Below are 11,863 nucleotides of genomic sequence, written 5' to 3' on the forward strand. Positions count from 1 at the left end.
CGGGTGAACTCCGCGAGGAAGGGGACGACGAGGGCCTTGCCCTTCGACTTGCTGCAGCTGCCGGAGAAGAGCCCCATTTGGACGGCTGGGGTGGCTAGGGTTTGCTTGCCGGTGACGGGGGAGCGAGCGTGGCCTAGATGAGATGGGAAGTGGATGAGGACGGCCCCGCCACACGGTCGGCTTAAAAAAGGACGATCGTTGTCGCTGACGCGTGGGCCCTGGGTCATAAATTAAGTTGACCGGCAAGGGGGCGGGTAGTTGGACGACCGCCAGGTGGGGACGCGCCGGACATCGAGAAGACGCGCGTGACGTCCGTTCCGCGTCCGCGCCGACGCATTTGGGGCGCAAATTTTGGCCGCAATGCGTCGCAGACGCGTTTTGGGTTTGGGTCGGCGCGTTGGGCCTTCACTTTTGTCCGCGCCGACCCAAACTGACGGCGACGGACGAAATGGGTCGCCCCGTTGGAGTTGCTTTTAGTCTAAGTTACTATCTTCATAGTGCAAAGTAACATAATAGCAGTGTCATAGATGGCTTCATTTATTAGTTTGTAGACTCATCCTTTCTCGGAAAGCTTTATGTTACATTATGTTACTCTAAACACCTCTCTCCTCATTAACTACATGTCACATAAGCAAAAAAAAAATTGAAATACGCTATGTTACTACCTAATTTGCCCCACTATGACTAGCCTAATGTGTGGGTCGCCCGAATATATTAATTAGCGTCCATAAGGCTGGTTTAATGGAGAGTATCATATACTAGTATCATGCATATGATATTAGTGTATCATATATTAATATCATATACTAGTATCATGCATATGATACTAGTGTATCATGCATAGTATCATATATTAATATTATGTACTATTTTATTTATTGTCATGCATGACACATAGTAGCATAACATTTATTATGATACGGTATCATTGATATGATACCAACCTTTTCTTTCTTTGTTTAATTCTATATCACCTCATCGAAATTTCCTAACATGCGTGATACTAACTATGATACTAGCATTACAACCAGCCTAACAAAGAATGGTACGATGAGTCATGTTCGGTTTTTCCTTTTGTAAATGACAACATGGCTTAGACTAGTAATAGTGGGGAGTAACTTAGACTAGTAACATGCATATGTTATTAGTCTATGTTACTACCTCTATAGTGGGTAGTAACATATGTGCAGTGTCATGCATCACCTCATTTATTATTTTGTAGACTCATTTTGCATTCGGAACCGCTATGTGATGGTAACATATTATGTTACTCTATTTGCGTCTCTCTTCATTAATTATCTCACACATCATCTTTTTTGCTTATGTGGTATGTATGTTACTACCTATGTTACTCCCACTATGACCAGCCTTACATTATTGCTCTGAAATAGTAATATAGTAGTTAACAAGCCGAACATGTGAACGATGGGAACCAATAGACCAGTGCGTGGCCGTAGGATTGATAGCTAATGGATGTTAGATCTGTACGAGAGGGGTGATAGGGTAATGTTCAGCTTTTATTATGTGATCAGTGTGACTGCATCATAACTTAAGTCTAGCAGTTAATTCTCGGAGCCGTGCATCTTAGAACCAAGTTTGACTTGCTTCCATCACTCAACTAAACGAGAATGTCTTACCAATTATTCCTGTATATACTTGTTTATCTTGAAAAAACTATATAAATATTTGGATTCTAATAAAATTTACGTTTATCACTTTGATGTAACTAGGAAAATGGCCCGTGCGTTGCAACGGGATAAAAATTATGTTAAAAGCTACACCGTGCCTTCGTTCCAGAGAATTGGCTGTCACATGCCTTTTAATCCCACACGGAGGTAGTATTTGAGAGAATTGATCAAACTGCAATGGTAATAAATAGGCCCATGGTTGGAACGGCAGAAAAAATTGACACGTATTCAATTTTTTTTAGAATTGTATGTGCATCAACATTCCGCACATGTCATATTTTGTTATTTGCTTTGCCCGTCATTTATTGTTAGGCCGAAAGTAATTCAACATGCAAGTGCATGTTAATCCAAGGGCGGTACCAATTATTATTGCAGGCAGATCAGAATGTAAATTCGGTGCCAACAACATACATCTTTGTCGATTCTGCTCTCATTTGGCCGGTATCTTTTCTTCCTCCTTGTTGTGGAGTGCACCCGATCTGATTCTAATAATCCTCCCCTGCTCCTTTGCGTGGTTCGTTTGGTCAGCATGGTCGACGCGTGTGAAGTCTGGTGGCTTCGTGTGACATCCCCAGCAGTGCTTAGCGATGCGTGCACAAACCCTTCTGGTGTGCTTACACATGGTCTATTTTTATCCTTTGTAAAAGCCTGAATCTCCATCTCGTTTTCAGTTTATCTTGCACAAAGCAAGTCTCCCAGATACCACGCGCCCGAGCGGCGAGAGCGCTCCGCCAGGGATCTGAAGCAGCAGTAGAGCAGCGGGACCTCGCCGGTGAGCCAGCTCCTCTGCGGTTCTCCCTCTCCTTCTACCCTCGGTTTCCTCTCTCTCATCACCCTCTCTTTTCTCTCTCGAACAGGACGCAGCAGCTCCACCACAACAATGGCGCCGCCCTCGTGGAACATGGAAGCAGCGGCTCACTCTTGCGGCGGCGACGTGTCCTTCCAGTGCTCCCCCTTGCGGCCTCCCCGGACTTGGTCTTCGCTTGGTGTTGGCAGACAAACGAGCAGGGGCATCTCCCGCACTGGCCTCCCCCGTATGTGCGCAGCTGGCTGCTCCCTCGAGTCCAGCAGTGGTCGCGAGGCGATGCGAGCAGCAGCTCAGACGCACGCAGTGCCTCCCTGTCAGCCCGAGACGCCGCCCGAGCGGGAGGCACCGGCGGACCGGAGAGGCGAGCAGCAGCACGCCCCAGCAGCAGCACCGGGTGGCAGCAGCATCACGCCCAGGACAGGGGCGCACGGAAGGTGCGGTGCGACGAGGCTGTAGTTAGGGGGGGCAACAATTCTCGGCCGCATCCATGCGCAGCCGCCGTGGCGTGCTCCTACTCGTGCGGCTGGTCCATGGCCGTCGGCGCATGGCAGGGTAGGGGCGGCAGCAGTTCTAGGCCACAACCATGGCCGACGGCGCGCGGCATGCTCCTACTGGCGCGGCCGATGCGGGCGAGAGAAGAGAGGAATCGGGAGAGGTGCTCACGGGCAGCGCAACTCATCTCCTCGGTGACCAAGGGGCTCGCTGGGGCGGCGGGGAAGGCCGGCTGCAGGGCAAATAGGTAGAGGGCGCCGAGGGGATCCGTTCTCGTGAGCGGCATCCCGGGGAAGGCGCTAGAGTTGGCCGGAATCGGGCGGTCAATGGAAGGACGGGTTGTCGCCGCCATTGAAGCAAGGGGATCGAAGGTTGAGGAGGTCCTCTATCTAGGATCTAGGACCAGCGCGGACGTAACAACGACGCTCCCAAGCTCGGGCGCACCACTGCAGGGCGGAGGGCCGACGAGGGCCAGGCGGCGACAGTAACGCCGGGGAGGGCATGAGTGAGTCCTGCGCCGCCGCGGCTGGAGAGGGAGTGTCTGACTAACATAGAGGAAAGGAGCTCGGGTTGAATTCTAATAAATCCAGGGGTTAACCGAATCGTTTTGTAGATTTCATTTAAAGAGGGAGTGCGGTTACAATTTTCAGAAAATAGGAGGGCGTTTTTGCAAAACAGCCGCAACGACGGACGACAGAAATCTAATTTTCTTCATTATTAGGTAAAGATAAAGATGAAATTTATGTCCTCTGTACCTCTTTATTTTTGTTTCCATCAGAATAACAATTTGCTTCCATCGGTGAAACAATTTGCTTCTATTGCAATCAAAATTTGCTAGGACCTGTAGAAATAGTGTCCAAGAACTTTACTCAATCTAATAAAATTTTGCATCCAACAATTTGTTTCCACATGGGAGTCAAATATATCTTTTATTATGTTTCCAAAACAAGAAACTTTTTGTTTCCATCCACCAAAAAAGTGCTTCCATCGCAAAACTAATTTGCTCCTAACCTAGCATAAATTTATTTCCTTGCTTCCTCTAGTCATACAACATATTCCTTCAAGTCGCCAATATTACGATGCTTCCATGCTATCTGTTTTCTAACGACTAGAGATCTGTTTCCCTTCATCTTGTGTGTGGTTCATTCTGAGGTAGATCCAGGTGTCTCCATGTACCCGCCTTGACGACGACTATCGGACTCGAAGCCACCAGACAACTACTTGAAGCATATATCAGTTAGGCATGATGTATGGGTATTATAGGATGGAATCAACAGTTGGTACTACATGTACATTATTAATGATGCGTATAATGTTTACATTGCAATTATGTGGAAAAACTAGACCAATTTTAGAACAAATTTTAGAATCAAACTACCTAGAACCAAGAAACATATGGAGTATACTGTGAAAGCATGGCATGTTTCAGTGGTGATACCTATGGCAAGAACAAATTTTGTAAAATACAAGACACGTGAAGTATGGAAGCATCAAGGAGTGGGAGTGGTGCAGGTGGGTTGTAAGCACGACACATAGGGGATCGACTCAGGGCGGTGTTGTCGAGAGAACATGTGTGACGTGGTGGATGACAAGAAGCACACCCTCTGCTTCCGCATGCTTCATTGTCATGGTTCCACTGAAAACAAAATAAGTGTACTATGTTAGCAAATACAAAGATATGGACATTGAGGGAATGAACAGAGACATGATGTTGGTTATTAAGGAAGCAAAGCATTAGAATTAAGAAGATTATTCATTAAACACAATAAGGCAAAAATTAGGAAGCTTGAAAATACAACGGCTCAACATTACTCATCTTGGTTGGAAGCATAGAATAGAACATGGATAATGAGACAAAATAAGCCGTGGCCAACATAAGGAAGCATCGTATGTGCCGTCGACATATACAATTGATGGATTTGCACTTGATCCATGCGTGAGAAATTATCTAGGCAAGCGATTACATTGTAGTATGATACGTCCATTTTGCATTATGCTTTTATGATAATATATATTGCATTATGGGCTGCTATTTCATGTTATGTCACGATACTTATGGCTATTCTTTCTTATTTTACAAGGTTTACATGAAGATGGAGAATGCCGGCAGCTGGAATTCTGGGCTGGAAAAGGAGCAAATATTGAAGGACTATTCTATGCAACTCCAAAAGTCCTGAAACTCCACGGAATACCTTGAAATAAATAAAGAAAAATCGTTGCCAAAGATGAAGGCCAGGGGGCCCACACCCTGCTCATGAGGGTGGGGGACGCCCCCCTGGGCGCGCCCCCCTACCTCGTGGGCCCCCTGGTGGCTCTCCGACGCCCATCTTCTCCTATATGAAGTCTTTCGATGAGAAAAAAATCAGAGAGAACCTTTCGGGACGAGACTCCGCCGCCACGAGGCGGAACCTTGGCGGAACCAATCTAGGGCTCTGGCGGACCTTTTCTGCCGGGGACACTTCCCTCCGGGAGGGGGAAATCATCACCATCATCATCACCAACGCTCCTCTCATCGGGAGAGGGCAATCTCCATCAACATCTTCACCAACACCATCTCATCTCCAGTTCATCTCTTGTATCCAATTCTTGTCTCCAAGTCCGGGATCGGTGCTAGTAGTTTGCCAGTAGTGTTGATTACTCTTTGTAGTTGATGCTACTTGGTTTATTTGGTGGAAGATCATATGTTCAGATCCTATATGCACATTATTACCCCTCTGATTATGAACATGAATATGCTTTGTGAGTAATTACGTTTGTTCCTGAGGACAAGGGAGAAGTCTTGCTATTAGTAGTCATGTGAATTTGGTATTCGCTCGATATTTTGATGAGATGTATGTTGTCTACCCTCTAGTGGTGTTATGTGAATGTCGACTACATAACACTTCACCATTATTTGGGCCTAGAGGAAGGCATTGGGAAGTAATAAGTAGATGATGGGTTGCTAGAGTGACAGAAGCTTAAACCCTAGTTTATGCGTTGCTTCGTAAGGGGCTGATTTGGATCCACATGTTTCATGCTATGGTCAGGTTTACCTTAATAATTTTGTTGTAGTTGCGAATGCTTGCAATAGAGGTTAATCATAAGTGGGATGCTTGTCCAAGTAAGGGCAGTACCCAAGCACCGGTCCACCCACATATCAAATTATCAAAGTACCGAACGCGAATCTTATGAGCATGATGAAAACTAGCTTGACGATATTCCCATGTGTCCTCGGGAGCGCTTTTCCTATTATAAGAGTTTGTCCAGGCTTGTCCTTTGCTACAAAAAGGATTGGGCCACCTTGTTGCACCTTATTTACTTTTATTACTTGTTGCTCATTACCATTTATCTTATCATAAAACTATATGTTACCACTTATTTCAGTACTTGCAGAGAATACCTTGCTGAAAACCGCTTATCATTTCCTTCTGCTCCTCGTTGGGTTCGACACTCTTACTTATCGAAAGGACTACGATAGATCCCCTATACTTGTGGGTCATCAAGACTCTTTTCTGGCGCCGTTGCCGGGGAGTGAAGCGCCTTTGGTAGGTGGAATTTGGTAAGGAAAAATTTATTTAGTGTGCTGAAATTTTCTATCACTTGTTACTATGGAAAGTAATTGTTTGAGGGGCTTGTTCGTGGTATCTTCACCCCGTCCAGTTGAGCCAAGAGTTTCTCCTCAACCTACTGAACCTACTGAATCTATTGAAAATGAAACTCCTTTTGGAATTCCTTCGGGTATGATGGAAAAACTGCTAGCTAACACTTTCGCAGGAGATGGAACAAAGCATCCTGACGAACATCTACGCTTTGTGGATGATATTTGTGGACTATTTAAGCTTGCAGGTATACCCGATGATGTTGTTAAGAAGAAGGCTTTCCCTTTATCTTTGGAGGGAGACGCATTGACATGGTATAGGCTATGTGATGATACGAGATCATGGAACTATAAAAGAGTGAAATTAGAATTTCATCAAAAGTATTACCCTATGCATCTTGTTCATCGTGATCACAATTATATATATAATTTTTGGCCTCACGAAGGAGAAAGCATCGCTCAAGCTTGGGGAAGGCTTAAATCAATGTTATATTCATGCCCCAATCATGAGCTCTCAAAATTGACAATTCTCCAGAATTTTTATGCTCGGCTTTCGGATAATAATCGCACCATGCTCGATACTTCTTGTGTTGGCTCTTTTATGATGAAGTCTATTGAATTTGGATGGAATTTATTGGATAGAATTAAACGCAACTCTGAAGATTGGGACCTTGACAAAGGTAAGGAGTCAGGTATGACACCTAAGTTTGATTGTGTTAAATCTTTTATGGATACCGATATTTTCCGTAAGTTTAGCACTAAATATGGACTTGACTCTCAGATAGTAGCTTATTTCTGTGAATCTTTTCCTACTTATGTTGATCTCCCCAAGGAGAAGTGGTTTAAATATCATCCTCCCATAGAAGTAAAAGTAGTTGCACCTATTAAAGTTGAAGAAAAGATTGTCACTTATAATGATCCTATTGTTCCTACTTCTTATGTTGAGAAACCTCCTTTCCCTGTTAGAATGAAGGATCATGCTAAAGCTTCAACTATTGTTCGTAAAAGCAATACTAGGACTTATACACCCCCTGAGCAAGTCAAAGTAGAACCCAATATTGCTATTGTTAAAGATCTCTTGTCGGATAATATTGATGGACATGTTATTCAATTCACTGGTGAAACTGCTAGAATTGCTAAACCCTGTGATAGAGATAAACATAGACCTGTGGTAGGCGTGCCTGTTATTTGTGTTAAAATAGGAGATCATTGTTATCATGGCTTATATGATATGGGTGCTAGTGCTAGTGTTATACCTTATTGTTGGGGAACGTAGCAGAAATTCAAAATTTTCCTACGTGTCACCAAGATCTATCTATGGAGAAACCAGCAACGAGGGGAAGGAGAGTGCATCTACATACCCTTGTAGATCGCTAAGCGAAAGCGTTCAAGAGAACGGGGTTGAAGGAGTCGTACTCGTCGTGATCCAAATCACTGGAGATCCTAGTGCCGAACGGACGACACCTCCGCGTTCAACACACGTACAGCCCGGTGACGTCTCCCATGCCTTGATCCAGCAAGGAGAGAGGGAGAGGTTGAGGAAGACTCCATCCAGCAGCAGCACAACGGCTTGGTGGTGGTGGAGGAGCATGGCAATCCTGCAGGGCTTCGCCAAGCACCTGCGGGAGAGGAGGAGGTGTCACGGGAGGGAGGGAGGCGCCAGGGACTCAGGTGCGGCTACCCTCCCTCCCCTCCACTATATATAGGGGCAAGGGAGAGGGGGGGCGCAGCCTTGGCCCTTCCTCCAAGGAAGGGTGTGGCCAGGGAGGAGTACATCCTCCCTAAGGCACCTAGGAGGTGCCTTCCCCCTTTAGGACTCTCCCTTTCCCTTATCTCTTGGCGCATGGGCCTCTTGGGGGGGGGGGGGGGGGTGCACCAGCCCACCTGGGGCTGGTCCCCTCCCACACTTGGCCCATGCAGCCCTCCGAGGATGGTGGCCCCACTTGGTGGACCCCCGGGACCCTCCCGGTGGTCCCGGTACATTACCGATAAAACCCGAAACTTTTCCGGTGACCAAAACAGGACTTCCCATATGTAATTCTTTACCTCCGGACCATTCCGGAACTCCTCATGACATCCGGGATCTCATCCGAGACTCCGAACAACATTCGGTAACCACATACAAACTTCCTTTATAACCCTAGCGTCATCGAACCTTAAGTGTGTAGACCCTACGGGTTCGAGAATCATGCAGACATGATCGAGACGTTCTTCGGTCAATAACCAACAGCGGGATCTGGATACCCATGTTGGCTCCCACATGTTCCACGATGATCTCATCAGATGAACCACGATGTCAAGGACTCAATCGATCCCGTATACAATTCCCTTTGTCTAGCGGTATAGTACTTGCCCAAGATTCGATCGTCGGTATCCCGATACCTTGTTCAATCTCGTTACCGGCAAGTCTCTTTACTCGTTCCGTAACACATCATCCTGTGATCAACCCCTTGGTCACATTGTGCACATTATGATGATGTCCTACCGAGTGGGCCCAGAGATACCTCTCCGTTTACACGGAGTGACAAATCCCAGTCTTGATTCATGCCAACCCAACAGACACTTTCGGAGATACCTGTAGTGCACCTTTATAGCCACCCAGTTATGTTGTGATGTTTGGTTCACCCAAAGCATTCCTACGGTATCCGGGAGTTGCACAATCTCATGGTCTAAGGAAATGATACTTGACATTAGAAAAGCTTTAGCATACGAACTACGATCTTTGTGCTAGGCTTAGGATTGGGTCTTGTCCATCACATCATTCTCCTAATGATGTGATCCCGTTATCAACGACATCCAATGTCCATGATCAGGAAACCGTAACCATCTATTGATCAATGAGCTAGTCAATAGAGGCTTACTAGGGACATGGTGTTGTCTATGTATCCACACATGTATTTGAGTTTCCTATCAATACAATTATAGCATGGATAATAAATGATTATCATGAACAAGGAAATATAATAATAATAACTAATTTATTATTGCCTCTAGGGCATATTTCCAACAGTCTCCCACTTGCACTAGAGTCAATAATATAGTTCACATCGCCATGTGATTAACACTGATAGGTCACATCGCCATGTGACCAACATCCAAAGAGTTTACTAGTGTCTCTAAACTAGTTAACATCACCATGTGATTAAGACTCAATGAGTTCTCGGGTTTGATCATGTTTTTCTTGTGAGAGAGGTTTTAGTCAACGGGGTTGCTACATTCAGATCCGTATGTACTTCACAATTCTCCATGTCATATTGTAAATGCTGCTTCCACGCTCCAGTTGAAGCTATTTCAAATGGTTGCTCCACTATACGTATCCGGTTTGCTACTCAGAGTCATTCGGATAGGTGATAAAGGTTGCATCGACGTAACCCTTTACGCCAAACTATTTATCACCTCCATAGACGAGAAACATGTCCCTTATTTACTCCAAGGACAATTTTGACCGCTGTCCAATGATCCATTCCTGGATCATTCTTGTACCCCTTGACTGACTCATGGCAAGGCACACTTCCAGTGCGGTACACAACATAGCATACTATAGAGCCTATGTCTGAAGCATAGGGGACGACCTTCGTCCTTTCTCTCTCTTCTGCCGTGGTCGAGCTTTAACTCTTAACTTCATACCTTACAACTCAGGCAAGAACTCCCTTCTTTGACTGATCCATCTTGAACACCTTCAAGATCATGTCAAGGTATGTGCTCATTTGAAAGTATTATTAAGCATTTTGATCTATCTTATAGATCTTGATGCTTATTGTTCAAGTAGCCTAATCCAGGTTTTCCAATGAAAAACACTTTTCAAATAAACCTATATGCTTTCTAGAAATTCTACATCATTTCTGATCAACAATATGTCAACAACATATACTCATCAGAAATTCTATAGTGCTCCCACTCACTTGTTTGGAAATACAAGTTTCTCATAAACTTTGTATAAACCCAAAATCTTTGATCATCTCATCAAAGCACACATTCGAACTCCGAGATGCTTACTCCAGTCCTTAGAAGGATTGCTGGAGTTTTGCATATTTGTTAGCGTTCTTCAGGATTGTCAAAACCTTCTGGTTGTATCACATACAACCTTTCCTCAAGAAAACTGTCGAGGAAACAATATTTTGACATTCTATCTGCAAGATTTCATAAATAATGCAGTAACTGCTAATCCATTTCCAACAGACTCTTAGCATCGCTACGAGTGAGAAAGCCTCACCGTAGTCAACTCCTTGAACTTGTCGGAAAACTTAACGACAAGTCGAGCTTTCTTATTGGTGATTCTTACCATCATTGTATGTCTTCCTTTTAGAATCCATCTGTGTCCAACGGCCTTACGACCATCAAGTATTTCTTCCAAAGTCATGGATCCTTTCTCGGATTTTATGGCCTCGAGCCATTCGTCGGAATCCGGGCCCACCATCGCTTCTCCATAGCTCGTAGGTTCATTGTTGTCTAGCAACATGACCTCCAAGACAAGATTACCATACCACTCCGAAGCAGTACGCGTCCTTGTCGTCCTACGAGGTTCAGTAGTGACTTGATCCGAAGCATCATGATCACTATCATCAGCTTCCACTTCAATTGGTGTAGGTGCCACATGAACAACTTCTATGCCCTGCTACACACTGGTTGAAGTGATGGTTCAATAACCTCATCAAGTCTCCACCATCCTCCCACTCAATTCTTTCGAGAGAAACTTTTCCTCGAGAAAGGACCTGTTTGCAGAAACAATCACTTTTGCTTCCGAATCTGAGATAGGAGGTATACCCAACTGTTTTGGGTGTCCTATGAAGATGTATTTATCCGCTTTGGGTTTGAGCTTATCACGACGAAACTTTTTCACATAAGCGTCGCAGCCCCAAACTTTCAAGAAATAACAGCTTAGGTTTCTCTAAACCATAGTTCACACGGTGTCATCTCAATGGAATTATGTGGTGCCCTATTAAAGTGAATGTGGTTGTCTCTAATGCCTAACCCATGAACGATAGTGGTAATTCGATAAGAGACATCATGGTACGCACCATATCCAATAGGGTGTAACTATGATGTTCGGACACACCATCACACTATGGTGTTCCAGGCGGTATTAATTGTGAAACAGTTTCCACAATGTCTTAATTGCGTGCCAAAGCTCGTAACTCAGATACTCATCTCTATGATCATATCATAGACATTTTATCCTCTTGTCACAATGATCTTCAACTTCACTCTGAAATTACTTGAACCATTCAATAATTAAGACTTGTGTTTCATCAAGTAAATATACTCAGTATCTACTTAAATCATCCAAGAAGTAAGAAC

The 11,863-nt window shown here is 44.7% G+C and overlaps 1 long non-coding RNA gene across 1 annotated transcript; it reads left to right on the plus strand.

Annotated features, from left to right (window-relative positions):
- Positions 1 to 2,167: 2,167 nt before the first annotated feature.
- Positions 2,168 to 3,637, plus strand: LOC123158334 (uncharacterized). Its single transcript, XR_006479340.1, has 2 exons — positions 2,168 to 2,460; positions 2,546 to 3,637. It is a non-coding gene; the product is annotated as an uncharacterized lncRNA (long non-coding RNA).
- Positions 3,638 to 11,863: the final 8,226 nt, after the last annotated feature.

This window comes from Triticum aestivum, chromosome 7B (assembly GCF_018294505.1).
Source record: "Triticum aestivum cultivar Chinese Spring chromosome 7B, IWGSC CS RefSeq v2.1, whole genome shotgun sequence".
Taxonomy (NCBI): Eukaryota; Viridiplantae; Streptophyta; class Magnoliopsida; order Poales; family Poaceae; genus Triticum; species Triticum aestivum.